Genomic DNA, 18,696 nt, shown 5'->3' with positions numbered 1-18,696 from the left:
CAGACGTCGCACGGTGGACCAAGTTAAGGTCCAGTGGGACAAGTATAGCCCAGGATCTGCTACCTGGGAGGATGCAGAGACTATGCATCGTGACTACCCCTCACTTTTTGAGCATCTGTGATGCCTATTTTGACTTAGATAGCTACCTATGTTAAGATCCTATTTCCATGTTATTTATTTATGAACATTATGTAATATTGATGCATTTGGTTGACACATAAAACTACTTATATGAATCAGTTGATAGATTTGATATTAATGATAGAAATGGTTGATGTATGGACTACATGTATGACTCACTTAGTGATGGACTATCTAGTGTGTAACTTATCAGAATTACTTTGGTTCATATATAGCTCAAGTGGATATGATTTATTTAAATGAATGACTTAGCGAGAATTCTTAGATTGACACATGGATACTAGACTTAGTAATGTGATGATTATATGTCTTGTTGTTATATAAATGCACGAATGAGAGGCTAACCGCAGGGGAAGAGAACTATGTGATAGCCAAGAGGGAAGGATGAGACATCTCATGAGGAAGGTATAATGTACATTATTTTACTTCATTGGTATCTACTTGATATGCACTCTTATGACACAAAAAAAAAATGCAAATGACAGGTGGCAAGACGACCTGACTGGATTATTCGATGACAAGTCCAACCAGCTCTGTAGTGTGGTCCGTGCTCTGAAGGAGGGGTGGAGGTGTTTCCCACCGTGTATCCTCCGAAACCTGGAATCGTGGGGAGGACAGCTGAACGCTCCCCCTAGACGTGTGATGACGATTGCCAGATTCCTGCTGGGGAAAGTTTGGTCGAGGCATTCGACGCTCCCACCATGTCGGTTTTATCAGTGGTCAGTATGGCCTTTGCCACTGATAAGGCAGCAGAGGACGGATAGGGTGGGAACGGAAGTAGGCCAGGGTGGATAGGAAGATATAGATCAGTTGGAGACTCTTGATGGGAAGTAATGCCATTATCTGACTTATCGAATTTTAATGCTTTCTGGTTTGCTATGCTTTCAAACTCCTTGTATCTTTTCATTCTAACTTCGGGACGAAGTTTTCTGAAGGAGGGGTGTATGTAATGCCCCACTTAAATCTTATCCTACAAATTGTGTTAATATTATCTGAAAATATTGAGAAATATTGGTCTAAAATAAATTTATGATTTCCATTATTCAAATTCCCCACTTACCTTCTCAATTTGAATATTGTGTAGGATGTGGTCTCCTTCCATTAATTCAAAATATATTTATTCATTCACACACCCCAATGTACCCTCACATTTACTAAGGAGAAGACATGGTCCTCTCCATGTAAGCACATTTCACATTCCCCAATGTACCCTCACATTTACTTGGGAGAAGACATAGTCCTCTCCATCTTATCATCAATATATATTTATTCATTTCACATTCCCCAATGTACCCTCACATTTACTAAGGAGAAGACATGGTCCTCTCCATGTAATTACACTTCACATTCCCAAATGTACTTTTCAGATTTACTTGGGAGAAGACATGATCCTTTCCCATTAAATTCTCAATTTTATATTCATATCACAATTCCAAATGTACTCCTAGCTTAGAAGAGAAGTCAACCAAGGATGGGTGAGAGTTAATGACATTAATGAGAGGTGGTTGAGGAAAGAGGGTATAAAAAGGAAGGGGGAAGGAAGAAAAGGGGGAGTTGGAGTTTTGCTTAGGATTGTGGGGGTTGGTTGTGATTGTTTGGCCTTGTTATGATTTTTGGGAGACCTTGGAAACCTGTGGAGGTTTCTTGGGTTTGAGAGGAGGAAAGTATCATTATCTAGTTTTGCACATTCTTCTTGAGGACACACTATATCTGGTTGGACTTGGGCACGGAGGGCTAGGGAACCTGTGGAGGTTTCCTGGGCTAGGAATTTATTTCCTAGTTGGCTGGGAGGTAAATCCGGTTGGGTCGGTCAGAAGGAGCGTTCAGCTGGAGCTATAAGACAAAGGTATCATCATCAACCGCCGGAACAGGTATTTTTCCATGGACTACTCTTGTTAAGTTGATATCAATGGAATGCTCACCTTAATTTATGTTGCTTATGATAAAATGATTAGATGTTAAATGTTTAAAGCTATGTGAAAAGGTCAGCAAGCTCCTTTTATTATTTATAAATTAACAGGAAAATAGATCTGTTAGTGTATAACGAAATAGAGGCTCTAATAATAGGATTCAGGTTCTTACACGAGATGCAGGACTTTAGATAGAGGAGTCGATTGATGGGGGAAGAGAGAGGATTGGAGGGAGAGAGAGAGGGGGGGGGGAGAGAGAGAGAGAGATGGGGGAAGAGAGAGGGAGATAGGAGCAAAGGGGGAGAGAGTAAGTACGAGAGAGTAGACATGAGCGAGATGAGGAGTGAGGTAGCAAGAGAGGAGGAGAGAGGGAGGGATAGGGAGATAAAGTTAGAGAGAGAGAGAGGGACGACAAAAGAAATACATAGAGAGTGAGAAGTGGAGAGAGAAAGCGAGTGATAAGGGAGATATAGAGAGAGTGTGTGTATGTTTTGGGTGAGATAAAGAGACAAAGAAGGAGAGATAGAGAGAATGGGCAAGGGAAGGAGAGAGGAGAGAGAGAGGGATATAGTAATAGAGTTGGAGAGAGAGAGAGAGAGGGATATAGTAATAGAGTTGGAGAGAGAGAGAGAGAGAGAAACATGCAAAGAAATTTACTTCTGCTGCACACAAATTGTGAATATCTCACAATTGAATCCTTGTGCACACAGATAGCGAAATATATATTCTTTGGATTCAACGGTCATGCTTTTGCTGACTTGCCAAAACAGCCCTTTTGTTAACCTGCCAAAAGCACTTTAAAGCATATTGGATTCCCAGTTTTAAAGCAATGCTTTTCTTGAAAAAGCTTGTGGAAATTAAGCCAACGATAATTTTATTTTCTATTCCTGGTAATATTTATTTATTTTATTTTCTATTCTATTCTGGGTAATATTTATTTATTCTATTTTCTATTTCTGACAATATTTATTTATTTATTTTGTTATAGTAATTATATTTAAAATTATTATAATATTTAATTATATTATTTCTAGAATTCATATATTATATATAATTCATAGTTTTAATTATGTGAGAGAAATTTTGATGAATTTCACTTGAAAATTTATGAATAATATTTAAAGAATTAACGATAAATGATTTTTAATTAAATATATATATATAGATATAGATATAACTTATTATCTTTACACACATATATAATATTTTTATTTTCTAAATTATCTTAGAAAATATAATCACAATTTATTTTTAAAGATACATACTTTTTAAATTTTTTACTTATTGTCTAAATAATTAAAAATGTTTATTAAATACTGAATTAATAAATTTTATAAATGAACTATAAAAATATATCAAATACTACTCAAAATATATTTATAATTCAATATGATATAAATGGAAATATTAAATATATTTCCATACTCATAATTTCTTTTAAAAGGGGTAAAAGGTAGTAAATGTATAGAGATGGTTTAATTCCAAAGAAAACTTCCATAAATATAAGGCATTTAATTACCAAATTTCTTTGTGGTTTCAAAGACTTTTTTATTTGGATTTCTCATTCTTATAGTAAATGTGATTTTTATTGTTAATGTTTATTTTCCAAATAATTAAAGGTGTTTGTTAAATTTGGAATTAATAAATTCTATGAATGAAATATGCAAATATATTAGATACTATTTAAAATATATTCATAATTAAATATCATATAATTGGAAGTTTTAAATTTATTTTGATACTTACAATTAAGAAAAAATAAATAAAAGTTAGCAAATGTATGAAGCATCTAATTTAACTCCAATGAAGACTTCCATAAATGTTATGCAATGGTTGGGAACCATTATCATTAATAATTTTGAAATCTCAGTGGTGGTGTATCATGGTATTGAAAGTGCAACAAAAATAATGACAAGTCATATAAAACCATGGATAAACATTCTAATAAATTCAAGATTTTTAGTTTTCCATTTGTCAACCAATTTTGACCAAGAATGTAAATTTGACTTGATGAAGTTGTTCTTTCAATTGTAATTGTAAATCTAGCTTCCAAAACCAAGTTGTCCTATTGCAACATTGGATGTATGCAACTCCATGAATCGCAAATAGTTCTTCCTACATTTGAAGGAAATTTTTTGTGTCCCTTTCTATTACTTTGAATATCCTGAAAATGTCATAGTTGTAGAATTTTTTTAGTACAACATCACATAGTAGTTGTTAAGGAGTGTCCATCATTATTTGATATCTCTTTTCACAATATACTCCTAAAATGGCATTCAAAAATACTAATTCAAATATTCATGGATTTGGCAACACAATTTGTCTGCACCACTCTTTTCTCATGTTTGAAGGACAGATAAGTTGGTGGTCCATTATTTGACCAATCTAGCAGCACACATGAAGGAAAATTTGATAAATATAAAATGGGGGAGGCACCTATCTTAGTGCCTCTCCCTTGAAATTAACCAGTAATTAGTGTGCGACTACAACGATTCACAACAACTTGATTTAAGCCCATAGGAGGAAAGATAATAAGTTAAATCTACCAAAGCATAAGAATTTTGGCCTATTTCACAGAAATTTGATAACAAAAAATTGGGTGAAATTGCAATTTCTTGTTGTTTAAAGTGAAATTTTGTATGTGTAAATAGATTTAATGCATTAAAATATCTACACGCTACTCAAATTATATAGATTACACAACTCATAATTACGATTTAAAAAAATATACACTCCATTAAGGACATATTGACCATCAAAAATTCACAAAAAGGGGTCACACCATTTATTAGAGTACACCTTTAAAATTTTGGGTTATTCTATATAGATTATAGAAATCAGACTTACTATTTTAAAAAATATATACTTCATTTAGGAAATGTTGACCATGAGAAATTCACAAAAAGGGGGCACACCATTTATTAAAATACACCCTTAAATTTTTGTGCTATTCATTCTTATGTTCAGATCTCATGATCATGACGATGGAGTTTTTAAGGTAGTGGATATGAGGTATCCCAATTTAGTGTGAGATTCTTTTGTCATTATTGTTCCTTTTCTTTCTCTTTCAAGTTTTCATATCTTTACATTAGTTCATGTTTGGGTGAACCTAGACATGAAAGAGTGAATTGAATTCGATCAAGAATATGAAGAGGAACCTGTATCTAGATGTGGAAATCAATAATGTGTTATGTACAAGTGGGTAGAGACTACATATCACATGCAAGTGATAGTATAAGAAGAGTCTTGTATAACACTAATTAGAGGTGACCATACTAACCCTACATTGGAGTAACTAGCATGAAATGTGGGAGAACAACCTACAATTAGAAGAACAATAATAGATATAAAATATATTAATATATCATGATATATATCAACTCTAGATAGATATGGGAGGGAAGAACAAAGATATAGAGTGATAGAGATGGAGAGATAGGAGGAGTGACAAGAGAGAGATGGAGATAAACTAAAGGAGACGGGAGAGGAGGAATGAAGAGAGAGAGAGAGGGAGAGGAGCAAGACAGGTAGAGAAGGGTATGAAGGGAGAGGGAGACACAAAGATGGAGGGGGGAGAGAGAAACAAAGAGAGGGAGGGAGATAGTGAGAGGATTGGAGGGCAAAGAGAGAGAGGGGGGGGGGGGAAGAGAGAGGAGGGTAGGAGAGAAAGGGAGAGAGAGGAGGAGAGATGAAGGGATAAAGAGGTGGAGTTGGAGGGGTAGAGAGGGAGGGAAGAAGAACAACATAGAGAGTGAGAAGTGGAGAGAGAGAGGGAGTGATAAGGGAGAGAGAGAGTGTATTTTTAGGGATGAGATAAAGAGACAAAAAAGGAGAGATAGAGAGAAGGATAGAGGAAGGGTTATAGTAACATAGTTAGGGAGAGAGAAAGAGGGTGATGGGGGAAGAGAGAGGATTGGATAGAGAGAGAGAGAGAGTGATTGGGGAATAGAGAGAGAAAGAGAGAGAGAGTGATGGGGGAAGAGAGAGGGAGGTAGGAGAGAAAGGGAGAGAGAGGAAGAACGAGATGCAGGACTTTAGATAGAGGAGTCGATTGATGGGGGAAGAGAGAGGATTGGAGGGAGAGAGAGAGGGGGAGAGAGAGAGAGAGAGAGAGAGAGAGAGAGAGATGGGGGAAGAGAGAGGGAGATAGGAGCAAAGGGGGAGAGAGTAAGTACGAGAGAGTAGTCATGAGCGAGATGAGGAGTGAGGTAGCAAGAGAGGAGGAGAGAGGGAGGGATAGGGAGATAAAGTTAGAGAGAGAGAGGGACGACAGAAGAAATACATAGAGAGTGAGAAGTGGAGAGAGAAAGCGAGTGATAAGGGAGATATAGAGAGAGTGTGTGTATGTTTTGGGTGAGATAAAGAGACAAAGAAGGAGAGATAGAGAGAATGGGCAAGGGAAGGAGAGAGGAGAGAGGGAGGGATATAGTAATAGAGTTGGAGGGAGAGAGCGAGAGAGAGAGAGAGAGAGAGAGAGAGAGAGAGAGAGGAAAGACTAGATTAACCTAAGACATATTTAGCATATTATAAATGATTATATTAATATTAAATGAATTTACATATTATTAACAAAATTAATCATATATTCGTTAGATTTTCTTTGGCCACACATGACTGAAACTAGCCTATATCCATCTTAACTCCGAATCTATCAAGCGCCAAGAGGGATAAAATATCTCAAGGTGTAAACTTTCCTCAAGTTTTTCACTCAAAAAAGAGGTTTGCACCTCGAGAGATTTGATCCCTCTTGGCGCTTGATAGATCCAGAGTTAAGATGGATCTAGACTGGTTTAATGGAAGCCAAGGTTGACAATATATAGAATTTTTTGATCACATACATGGAGGGAAATGGATAGTTGGTCTTTCCTCAACAAAATTCACCAAATCTATCGAGTGAATTCAAATGGGGAACTATTATTTTTGCAATAGTAGCAAGTATTCATCTAGGAATATTAATTGAATGGATAGAAGACTTTGAGGTTCAAGAAAGGGTCTTATATGGGATAACATTAAAAAAAATTAGTATATATTTTCAACTTCCAGTTAATTTTGGGATAGTAAGTGCATAAACTTACATACCATATTAGAATGTATAATAGTTAGTGGGATAATTCAATCTATTTAGGTTGTTTCTACTCAATTTGGATTACCCTTCACTTGATCCATTACTATTATCTTCTTGTCACCAAGTTTTCTCAATCCCTTTGATAATTCACTCACTCTCACATATGAATAGCCTCAACAACCAATTCAATTTTTTAACTTTGTATTCATAGATTAATGTTACTTTTACCGTGGGTATCAATCCATAGTATTAGCTCATTCCATATCGTGGGTATGGATCCATAGTATTAGCTCATGATACTATTAGTATTTAAAGATATATATAGGGTATAGAAACATTTAATTAGCCGGTATTAGTAAAAGATGTTTTAGTGTGGCTTTAAAAAGTTTTTGATTTGATTTTTCCATTTTTATAGCAAATATGATTTTTATAATTAATACCTATTGTCTAAACAATTGAATATGTTTATTAGATTACAAATTAATACATTTTAATAGTGAAATATGGAAACATATCAAATGCTATTTATAATTAAACATGATATAAATGAAAGCATTAAATTTATTGTGATATTTATAATTAAAAAAGGAATAAGTAGAAGGTAGAAAATGTACATAGGGTTTAAGTTAGTTCCAAAGAAGACTTCCATAAATATTATGCATTGGTTAGGAACCATTACCAATAAAAATTTTGAAATGTTAGAGGTGAATTATGATATTGAAAGTGCAACAGAGCTACAAATCAATCATATAAAACATGGTTAAAAATTTTAAGAATTTGAAGATCTTTAGTTTTCCATTAATCAAACAATTTTCACGAATAATGTAAATTTGACTTCATGCGCTTGTTTTTTAAATTGTAAAAGTAAATCTAGATTACTACAACCAAATTATATTATTGCAACATTTGATGTATGCAACAAATTCTTTTCTTCTCACAAACTTTTTCAAATCTCTTTATAGATTAATGCCTCTTTTAACGTGGGTATTGACCCATGGTATAGTGGGTTGACTCGGTAACTCACTTCAACATGCATGTGCATTATCAATAGTTCCTTAAGTCCTCTAGATATTACATGCAACTCTTGACCTTCTAAAATGCAATTCATATTCCTAAAGGTGTGAAATTGTTATCTCCCTTAATCCAACCCTATTTCTTTACATATTTCGCATATGACCATGTCTATAACCATGAGCCCATTATATGAAGAGCATTATATACAATAACCTTTTTACCTTTGTATTGCATGGTACATTCATGATTGAACCTTAGAAGTTATTCTTTGACTCCTCATGACTAAAGTTTGTGGCCATCTCCTTCAAATAATTAGTATCACAGATCCTTCGAAGCCCCCAACTCCAACTACTATACGAATCAACATACATGACAGAGTGATATGACCTTATCCAAATCTCCATACCATATACTATTCAAATTCCTTACCTCCATGTGCTGGATGATTAAGCACACATGATCATGGGTACTCACAACATCCTATTCTCTATACCATATATTGATTTAATTCTTTTTCTCCAAGTTCTAGCACCCAATATTGTAGCCTATAAACTCAATCTTATATCCATATTACTTGGGTGTTCTTTGTTCACAAATATTTGGTATACATAACGATAAATTAAAAAAAAAGCTTGTGTTATTCAAGTATACACATCTGTTAGATATGTATACCCAATTCAAGTCCCATATAATTGCATTCTATCAACAAGGTGGATGAGCCTTATTGAAATCCATATAATTGCATTCTTTTACAATTACAGTCTGAGCTTTACACATAACTACCTTCACATAAATTTCAGTCTTTGACTTGTGTATAATACTAATTTTTAGTATCAAATACTTAATGGTCCTACCATAAATCTAATAATAATGAATAATCAGATTGAAATTTTGGAATCCCTATTCTATCTTAAAAAAACATATTTATCAATAAGAAACACGTTTTTCAATTAAAAATAAATAAAACGATCATCCTTAAATTCATATTCAAATTTAAACTTGAACATTCCAAATTTGCACGTCGTGGGTGTTAAGAGAAACCAACAGCTTTGGACGAGAATTTCAAGAAAAGCATCTTACGCTTTTCTTTTTTTGCTTTGTACGAGAATTTCAAGAAAAGCATCTTACGCTTTTTTTTTTTTTTTTTTTAACTTTGATCCGCTCCTTCAACGGATCACAGCTTTTTAATTGAAACTGTTTTCTCTGTTTGTCTGTATGTTGTGTGTCTGTACTATGCAGCTTTTGATGAAGAGCTTATTTGTTTCATTAATTGCAATTGTAAGGAATTTTGATGCTTATTTGGGTTTTTCTGTTTTGTATCTTTTGATTTGAACCAGAAAGCTGTAACACTGATACGGTGGAGAGAAGGAACCAGAAAGCTGTAACAGCCATGCCATAATAGGTATGCTTCTTGTATTTATTTTATATTAATAATCATGATTTACTCTATGTAGTTTTCGATCTTTAATTCGATATACTAAGAAACCTAGTTCTGCCTCTTCATTAAACCCAGTCCATTCACCTCAGTTTTATTATTCCATTTTCCTTCTGGTTTCATCGGTTCTCACAGATGCCGTAGTTTCTTCTTAATTCATTTCAACCGTTATAATCTCTGCCTCTTCATTTTATACTCTTCTTCCTCTGAGCTGCTCTCAAAGAAACCTCCATTACGGATAGGTTTCTTTCATCACTCTCAAAGAAACCTCCATTACTCTCAAAGCAAAAACCAGTCCATTCATCTCAGTTTTATTATTCCATTTTCCTTCTGGTTTCCTCGGCTCTACAGTTTCTTCTTAAATCATTTCAGCCGTTATAATCTCATTGATTCGCTCAATCCGTTTCATTGTTTTATGTTGCATAGTATGAAGCAAAGCAATACAAACCTCCATGGGCTTCAATTACAATTACAATTACAATTCTATTTCCTCTGAGCAAATATTCCTCTCCAAAGTATTCAGGGGATCCGTTCCAGTGTTTTATGTTCTATCTGTTCTATCTTTAACCATGCTCTGTTCTGTTCTTTCTATGCAGTTTTCGATCATTAACCCTGCTCTGTTCTTTCTATGTAGTTTCCTTTCTGTTCTTTCTATGCAGTTTTCGATCATTAACCCTGCTCTGTTCTTTCTAGGTTTCTTTCATCGTGAATGATACTAATCTTGAATTAAAATAGTTGAATTAAAGAAACCTCCATTACTCTCAAAGAAAAAACCAGTCCATTCACCTCAATTTTATTATTCCATTTTCCTTCTGGTTTCCTCGGCTCTACAGTTTCTTCTTAAATCATTTCAGCCGTTATAATCTCATTGAATTAAAATTATTCGCTCGATCCGTTTCATTGTTTTATGTTGCATCGTTTGAAGCAGAGCAATACAAACCTCCATGGGCTCCAATTACAATTACTGTCTGAGCTTTACTCTCCAGACAAACCCCAATCTTGTAATTTCAGCGAATATTCCCGAATTTGTATCTTGTAATTTCAGCGAATATTCCTGATATTCCTAATTATTTAGAATAATTATTTAGAAAAAAATAGCGAGTGATTTGCAATGAGGTGTTCTATATAACTAGGTCTCGAAGAAATTATGAGTAAATCTCGGTAACAATAATGAATAATTCCCCACATCAATTTAAGTATAAATCAATTTTTTTTGGAATACTGACTTTTCTTTGATGTTTTTTCTGAAGGGTGTCTTCAAGATTTTGATTTTATAGATTATCTCTACTTGACTATTTTTTAATTTTAATTGTTTTTGAATAGAAATATTTAAAATATTTATAAATTAATAAAATAGTAAATATTGTTATTGGAGTTAGACTAGATAAGAAAATATAGAAATTGGAGAATTCCACAAATACATCTAATAATTCGATTTTATTTAGCAATTATTTTTTTCTGGCCTTCTAATAACTAGAATGTCAAACCATAAGAAGAATAAGATATGTGGTATTTTCATTTAATCTTCTCAGTGTTTTATGTTAAATATCTTAAAGCCACCTGTCTTTACTCAGTCATAGATGTAGTTTATATCCATCTTCTAAGCTCTGCTCTTGGGAAACCTAATCGGCTCATTTCAATTTTCGTTGTGTTAATATATTTAACACTGTAATAATTTAGTTTTATGAGAGTAGTTTTCACTGATTTTATTTAGCTGGGCTTAATATGTTTTTCATTTAGAAATATGTTTTTTACTTGTATCTTATATCTTATGTTACACCCTATTTTTACATTAGTGTTGTGGTTAAATTCAATGTATTTTAAATTGTATATTCATACATTTAATTTATTTTAACTAAATTTTGTTATATTTAAATTTTTATTAATAGTATTTAATTTAATTTGTTTTTGAATGATTCCTTTATTAATGTTGTTTAGTTTAATTTAATTTGTAAAATGATTTTCAAATTTAAATATTTAATATGTTATTTAAATTCTGCACTATATTTATTAATGGTACAATGATGTATGATATATTTTTTTAATTAAAATAACATAATGTACAAAGAAAAATGCTTGAATTTATATAATATAAAGTGATAATGCTCTTATATTTAAATATTTATGATAAAATTAAATTGTATTGTAAATATTTTTTAAGATTGCTTTTGAATATATATTTTATTAAGGTTTTCAACTACAACACGTATATATGTAAACTCTTAGGAATCTACATTGTGTTAGACTAGGCAAGACTAAGCTAGAGTGGGCTAGGATAGACTAAATTAGACTAGGCTACACAAGGATAGAATAAGTTTAAGCTAGGGCGGGCTAGAAAAAATAGGATTGATTACTCTATAGTAGGGTAGGGTAAGCTATGCTAGGTTAGGCTAGGCAAGGCTAGGTTAGGCTAAGAAAGGTTAGGCTAGGAAAGGTTAGGTTAGGTTAGGTAAGGTTAGCTTTGGCTAGGTTAGGTTAGGTTAGGTTAGGTTACGTTATGCTAGGCTAGGCTAGGCCAGGTTAGGTTAGGTTAGGCTAGGTTGGGCTAAGCTAGGTTAGGTTAGGCTAAGCTAGGTTAGGTTAGGTTAGGCTATGCTATGCTAGGCTAGAGTAGGCTAGGGTAGGCTAGAGTAAGATAGGGTAGGCTAGAGTAGTCTTGGCTAGTCTAGGCTATAGTAGGCTAGGTTAGGCTAGGAAAGAGTAGGTTAGGCTACCCTAGGCTACGCTAGAGTAGGCTAGGTTAGGCTAGGAAAGCGTACGTTAGGCTAGGCTAGGCCATGCTAGGCTAGACTAGGTTAGAGTACGCTAGAGTAGGCTAGGGTATAGTAGGCTAAAGTGGGCTAGAATATGCTAAGCTAGGTTAGAATAAGCTAGGGTAGGCTAGAGTATTCTAGGCTAGGGTAGGCTAGGGTAGGCTAGGTTAGAGTAATCTAGGCTAGGTTAGGCTACATTAGGCTAGGCTCTTCTAGGTTAGAGTATGCTATGCTAGAGTAGGTTAGAGTAGGTTAGGCTAGGCAAGAGTAGGTTAGGCTAGGCTAGATTAAATTAGGGTAGGCAAGAGTAGATTAGGTTAGGCTAGGTTAGGCTAGGCTAGAGTAGGTTAGGCTAGGCTAGATTAAATTAGGCTATGCTAGAGTAGGCTAGGTTAAGGTAGTTTAGGCTAGGCTAGAGTAGGTTAGGCTAGCTTAGGCTATAGTAGTTTAGGCTACAGTAGAGTAGGGTAGGTTAGGCTAGGTTAGGCTAAGTTACATTAGGCTAGAGTAGGATAGAGTAGGCTAAGCTAGAGTAGGTTAGGCTACACTTGACTAGGCTAAACTAGGCTACTTTAGTCTAGGTTAGAGTAGGTTAGGTTAGGTTAGGTGAGAGTAGGTTAGGCTACGTTATGCTAGGCTAGAGTACTTTAGTCTAGCGTAGAGTAGGTTAGATTAGTCTAGTTTAGGCAAGGTTAGGATAGGTTAGACTAGGTTACCCTAGGGTATAATAGGCTAGGTTATAATAGGCTAGAGTGGGCTAGGCTATAATAGGTTAGAGTGGGCTAGGCTAGGCTAGAGTAGGCTAGAGTAGGTTAGAGTAGGCTAGGCTAGGCTAGGCTAGGCTAGGCTAAGCTACGATAGAGTAGACTAGGCTTGGCTAGGCTAGAGTAAGGTAGAGTAGGCTATGCTAGAGTAGGTTAGAGTAGGTTGGAGTAGTCTAGGCTAGAGTAGCATAGCCTACGGTAGGCTAGGCTAGTCTAGAGTGGGCTAGAGTAGGAAAGGCTATGTTGGGTTATGCTAGAGTATGCTAGACTAGGCTAGGCTAGTGTAGGTTAGGCTAGAGTAGGCTAGGCTAGAGTAGGGTAGGGTAGGGTAGGCTTGGCTAGGGTAGTGTAGGCAAGAATAGGTTAAGTTAGGCTAGGCTAGGCCATAATAGGCTAGGGTCTAGGCTAGGCGAGGCTAGAGTAGGCTAGGATACGCTAGGCTAGCCTAGGGTAGTGTAGGCTAGGTCAGGGTAGGCTAGGCAAGGTTAGAGTAGGCTAGGCTAGGCTAGAGTAGTCTAGGCTAGGTTAGAGTAGTCTATGCTAGGGTAGAGTAAGTTAGGCTAGAGTAGGCTAGGCTAGAGTAGACTAGGCTAAAGTAGGCTAATCTATACTAGAGTAGGCTAAGCTAGGCTAGAGTAGGCTAGGCTAGGTAAGGTTAGGCAAGGCTAAAGTAGGGTAGGCTAGGGTAGGCTAGGTTAGACTACATTAGGCTAGGTAAGGGTAGAGTACAGTAGGGTAGCCTAGGTTAGACTAGGTTAGGCTAGGCAAGAGTAGGTAAGGCTAGATTAGGTTATGCTAGGTTAGGCTAGAGTAGGCTAGGCTAGATTAGGTTAGGCTATGCTAGAGTAGGTTAGGATAAGGTTTCTTAGGCTAGTTTAGAGTAGGTTAGGCTAGAGTAGGTTAAGCTAGGGTAGGCTAGCCTAGAGTAGTTTAGGCTAGAGTAGGGTAGGGTAGGTTAGGTTAGGTTAGGCTAGAGAGTTTATGATACATTAGGCTATAGTAAGCTAGGCTAGAGTAGGTTAGGCTACGCTTGAGTAGGCTAGACTAGGCTAGGCTAGGGTAAGTTAGGCTAGGTTAGGTGACAGTAGGTTAGACAAGGCTAGAGTAGTTTAGGCTAGAGTAGAGTAGGGTAGGTTAGTCTAGTTTAGGCTAGGTAAGGATAGGCTAGACTAGGTTAGGCTAGAGTAGGCTAGGGTAGCCTATAGTACGTTAGAGTAGAATAGGCTAGTGTAGGTTAGGCTAGAGTAGGGTAGGTTAGGCTATAGTAGTCTAGAGTAAGCTAGGCTAGAGTACGGTAGAGTAGCTTAGGCTAAAGTAGGCTAGGCTAGGCTAGAGTAGTCTAGGCTAGGCTAGGCTAGAGTAGTCTAGGCTAGGCTAGAGTAGTCTATGCTAGGTTAGAGTAGGTTAGGCTAGAGTAGGCTAGGCTAGAGTAGACTAGGCTAGAGTAGACTAGGCTAAAGTAGGCTAGGCTAGGCTAGAGTAGGCTAGGCTAGGCTAGACTAGGCTAGGCTAGGTAAGGCTAGGCAAGGCTAGATTAGGGTAGGCTAGGCTAGGATAGATTAGACTACATTAGGCTAGGTAAGGGTAGAGTATGGTAGGGTAGCCTAGGTTAGACTAGGTTAGGCTAGGTAAGAGTAGGTAAGGCTAGATTAGGTTATGCTAGGTTAGGCTAGAGTAGACTAGAGTAGGCTAGGCTAGATTAGGTTAGGCTATGCTAGAGTAGGTTAGGATAAGCTTTTTTAGGCTATCTTAGAGTAGGTTAGGCTAGGTTAGGTTAGAGTAGGTTAAGCTAGGATAGGCTAGCCTAGAGTAGTTTAGGCTAGAGTAGGGTAGGGTAGGTTAGGTTAGGTTAGGCTAGAGTAGTTTATGATACAGTAGGCTATAATAAGCTAGGCTAGAAAAGGTTAGGCTACGCTTGAGTAGGCTAGACTAGGCTAGTTTAGGCTAGGCTAGGGTAAGTTAGGCTAGGTTAGGTGACAATAGGTTAGGCGAGGCTAGAGTAGTTTAGGCTAGAGTGGAGTAGGGTAGGTTAGTCTAGTTTAGGCTAGGTAAGGATAGGCTATACTAGGTTAGGCTAGAGTAGGCTAGGGTAGCCTAGAGTAGGCTAGAGTAGGATAGGCTAATGTAGGTTAGGCTAGAGTAGGGTAGGTTAGGCTATAGTAGTCTAGAGTAGGCTAGGCTAGAGTACGCTAGAGTAGCTTAGGCTAAAGTAGGCTAGGATAGGGTAGGTTAGGCTAGGTTATGTTAGGCTAAGGTAGCCTAGGTTAGGTTAGGCTAGGCTAGGCTAAGCTAGGTTAGGTTAGTTAGGTTAGGCTAGGCTAGAGTAGGATATGTTATTCTAGGGTAGCTTAGGCTAGGCTATAGTAGGCTGAGCTAGAGTAGATTAGGCTAGGCTAGAGTATGCTAGGGTATAGCAGGCTAAGATAGGCCTGGTTAAGCGAGGCTATGCTAGATTAGGCTAGGGTAGCTTAGGCTAAAGTAGGCTAGGATAGGGTAGGTTAGGCTAGGTTATGTTAGGCTAAGGTAGCCTAGGTTAGGTTAGGCTAGGCTAGGCTAAGCTAGGTTAGGTTAGTTAGGTTAGGCTAGGCTAGAGTAGGATATGTTATTCTAGGGTAGCTTAGGCTAGGCTATAGTAGGCTGAGCTAGAGTAGATTAGGCTAGGCTAGAGTATGCTAGGGTATAGCAGGCTAAGATAGGCCTGGTTAAGCGAGGCTATGCTAGATTAGGCTAGGGTAGCTTAGGCTAGGCTAGGTTAGATTATATTAGGCTATGCTAAAGTAGGCTAGGCTAGCTTAGGCTAGGCTAGGTTAGACTAGGCTAGGTTAGGCTAGGATAAGCTAGGCTAGCTTATGCTAGACTAGGTTAGAGTATGTTAGGCTAGGCTAGAGTAGGTTAGACTAGAGTAAGCTAGACAAGACTAGAGTAGGCTAGGCTAGACTAGATAAGGATAAGTTGGATTAGGCAAACGTAGGCTACCCTAGAAAAGATTAGGATATGTTAGGAAACAGTAGGCTAGGATAGGCTAAGTAGGATAACCTATAGTAGGCTAATGTAGGATAGGCTAGGCTAGGCTAGGGTAGTGTACAATAGAATAGGCTAATCTACATTATGCTAGGCTAGGCTGACTAAGAGGAGGCTAAGCTAGGAAACGCCAGAGAAAGATAAGCTAGAGTAGGCTAGGGTACACTAGAGTAGACTAGGTTACACTATAGTAGGATAGGCTAGGATAAAGTAGGCTAGGTTAGGCTAGGCTAGAGTAGGCTCGGCAAGGCAAGAGTCCATTAGGCTAGGAAATAGTAGGCTAGGTTATGCACTAGTACGGTAGGCTAGGCTAGGTAGACTAGTCTAGAGAAAGTTTGTTATAAGTCTCTTAATGTTTATAACCAAGTTAATTTACAGTAAATTTTTCTAATGAGTGAAGAATGAAATAAATATACTATGAACAAGATTGATATTAAATGTAGACCCATAAACATTTTAGTTAGCCATACTGGCATTCATGTGAAAACAACTGAATATAATAGAAAAAATAATTAGAAGGGTGGGTAGAAGATCTAAATCACAAGGGTTTGGGTCTCGTTCCAACCACTGGCATCTTTGGAACAATATTATCTCCGAGCAGTGAATTATTCTAAGTAAACATTTGATCAATTGAGTACTCAAGAGTGAGACTCTACTTGTGAGTACTCAGAAACCCTAACCAACCCTGAAATTGACTCTACTTGTAAAGCACCTTGGAAAACGTTTCTATTAATGGCTTGATGGTATAGACTTCAAAGAAGCCTCTTGGCTTATATAAGATAGTCAAGGTGTTGTAACAACCCTTAATCCTAGGTTGACTACACTCTTGAATGCGAGACAGAGTTGGATACTTGGAGGTTGTTAAACAAGTAATATAGGAAAACCCTAGAATAGGTTGGTGCTATCGATAAATATGTAGAATAAACACCACATTCTACTATGCTGAGAGAAATAGACAATAATTACCAATAGAATTTCGACTTACAAAAGAAATAACGAAAAATTTAGAGAGTCAATAAATTTAACAATGTCGTATAAACCCTCCACGAGGATAGGTAGTAAAAACTAACTAATAATGAACAATCATTAAATCCATTGCAAAGAATGCATGAGATTTCATAGAAATGTAGATAAATTTAATAACTTTGCAGGGCCAAAGTCCTTCACTATGTCAAAAATATTAATACTTTCATAAGCTAAGGAAGGCTGAAGGCATGAAAATTCTAGAGAAAATAACATTTTTAAATTACAAGCGAGTCATGGGCCTTAAACGAAAATTAATAAGAAAAATAGTCTCCATTGGAACGAGCGAGAATTTCTTCAGTAACCATTGGTCTAAGTCCACATAGGAAGCCATCAAGTGTTGAATATCAAGAAGAAACCCCTGCGTATTTTCCAATTACTAATAACACTAAGAACAAAGTGAATATAGGAAAATGAAGCAATAAATCGAGGAGACTAGGGGGTTTGCTTCATTTCTAAGATGGAGGTGAGTGACATTCTGAGTTGAGCAAATATTTGGCAACCACGTGGCTGAAAATGGACTTGAAACCTTTCTGCTCCATCTGAAAGTGGAAAAAATGAGTTAGGGTTTAATCTTTATTGAAAGTTGGTAGCATCAACCTCTAACTAAATGATCCAGCTAGTGAAAGCTTAATTGATTTATTCATGAAGTTTAAATCTCAACAAGTGGGTGCGGTCACCAGAAAAGGAAAGAATCAAGGGTTTTCCTTCATCAACTAGAAAAGAAATTATTGCACAGGCAGGTTGACGAGAAGATTAAGTGTGGTCTACTGTAAGAATACTGGGGAGCGAATATGTATATGTTCGAAGGACTAATGACCTCGAAGGAAATTTGTAGAGTCATTTTCCGCTCCGAGCTTGAGGTAGAATGAGAACTGCTTGCCACAACACCTCAGTTAGTTACTCTAACCCCAATGTGATGAATGGTGACCATCGGATTAGTACTATGTACCCTCTTCTCCTGATTGAAGCCAAATGGTGACTGGTGTCTATGTGTATCTAAAAGTGTGCCTTGTATCAAGAACCATCCAGATTAATATCAAACATTACAACAATGAATCAATGCATAGACTGGCATTAAAATACATTAACACATACCATGTGAAAGACCTCAATTAAATATGTTGATCTACCAAAGGACATCAAATGTATTATGGAATTTATAATTAACTAAGTACCATAATTAATTATGTTGTTACTTTTAGAACTTGATAAAAGCATGATTAATATTTGTTTAGAGAGTGTTTGTGTAGCTAGATAATAGTTAGATAAAGAGAAAAATTATTTTTGGTCATGTATGTCATGTTATATAGTGTTTAAATGTTACAAGTGGTATTAGAGCTAAAGGTTGCAACACTATGACCTGAATTGGGCACTCAGGAATAACAAATTGTAAATGTTACACAAAGAAAGGAAAAGGCCGACAACTAAGGAAATGAGGAGAGGAGATGAAATTCCTATGCCTAGAAGACCTCCAGTGGGTTCGGGGTAAGTTCCCTTTTCTAGAGCTAACCTGGAGGTGTTGGTACAGCTACAAGGGGAAACTAACAATTACAATGTTTTGTTATTA

Source organism: Pinus tabuliformis, chromosome X (assembly GCF_031772625.1).
Source record: "Pinus tabuliformis cultivar Carrire ecotype Pingquan chromosome X, CPIR1, whole genome shotgun sequence".
Lineage (NCBI taxonomy): Eukaryota > Viridiplantae > Streptophyta > Pinopsida > Pinales > Pinaceae > Pinus > Pinus tabuliformis.
The sequence above is the reverse complement of the archived record's forward strand: the minus strand, read 5'-3'. Positions refer to the sequence as shown.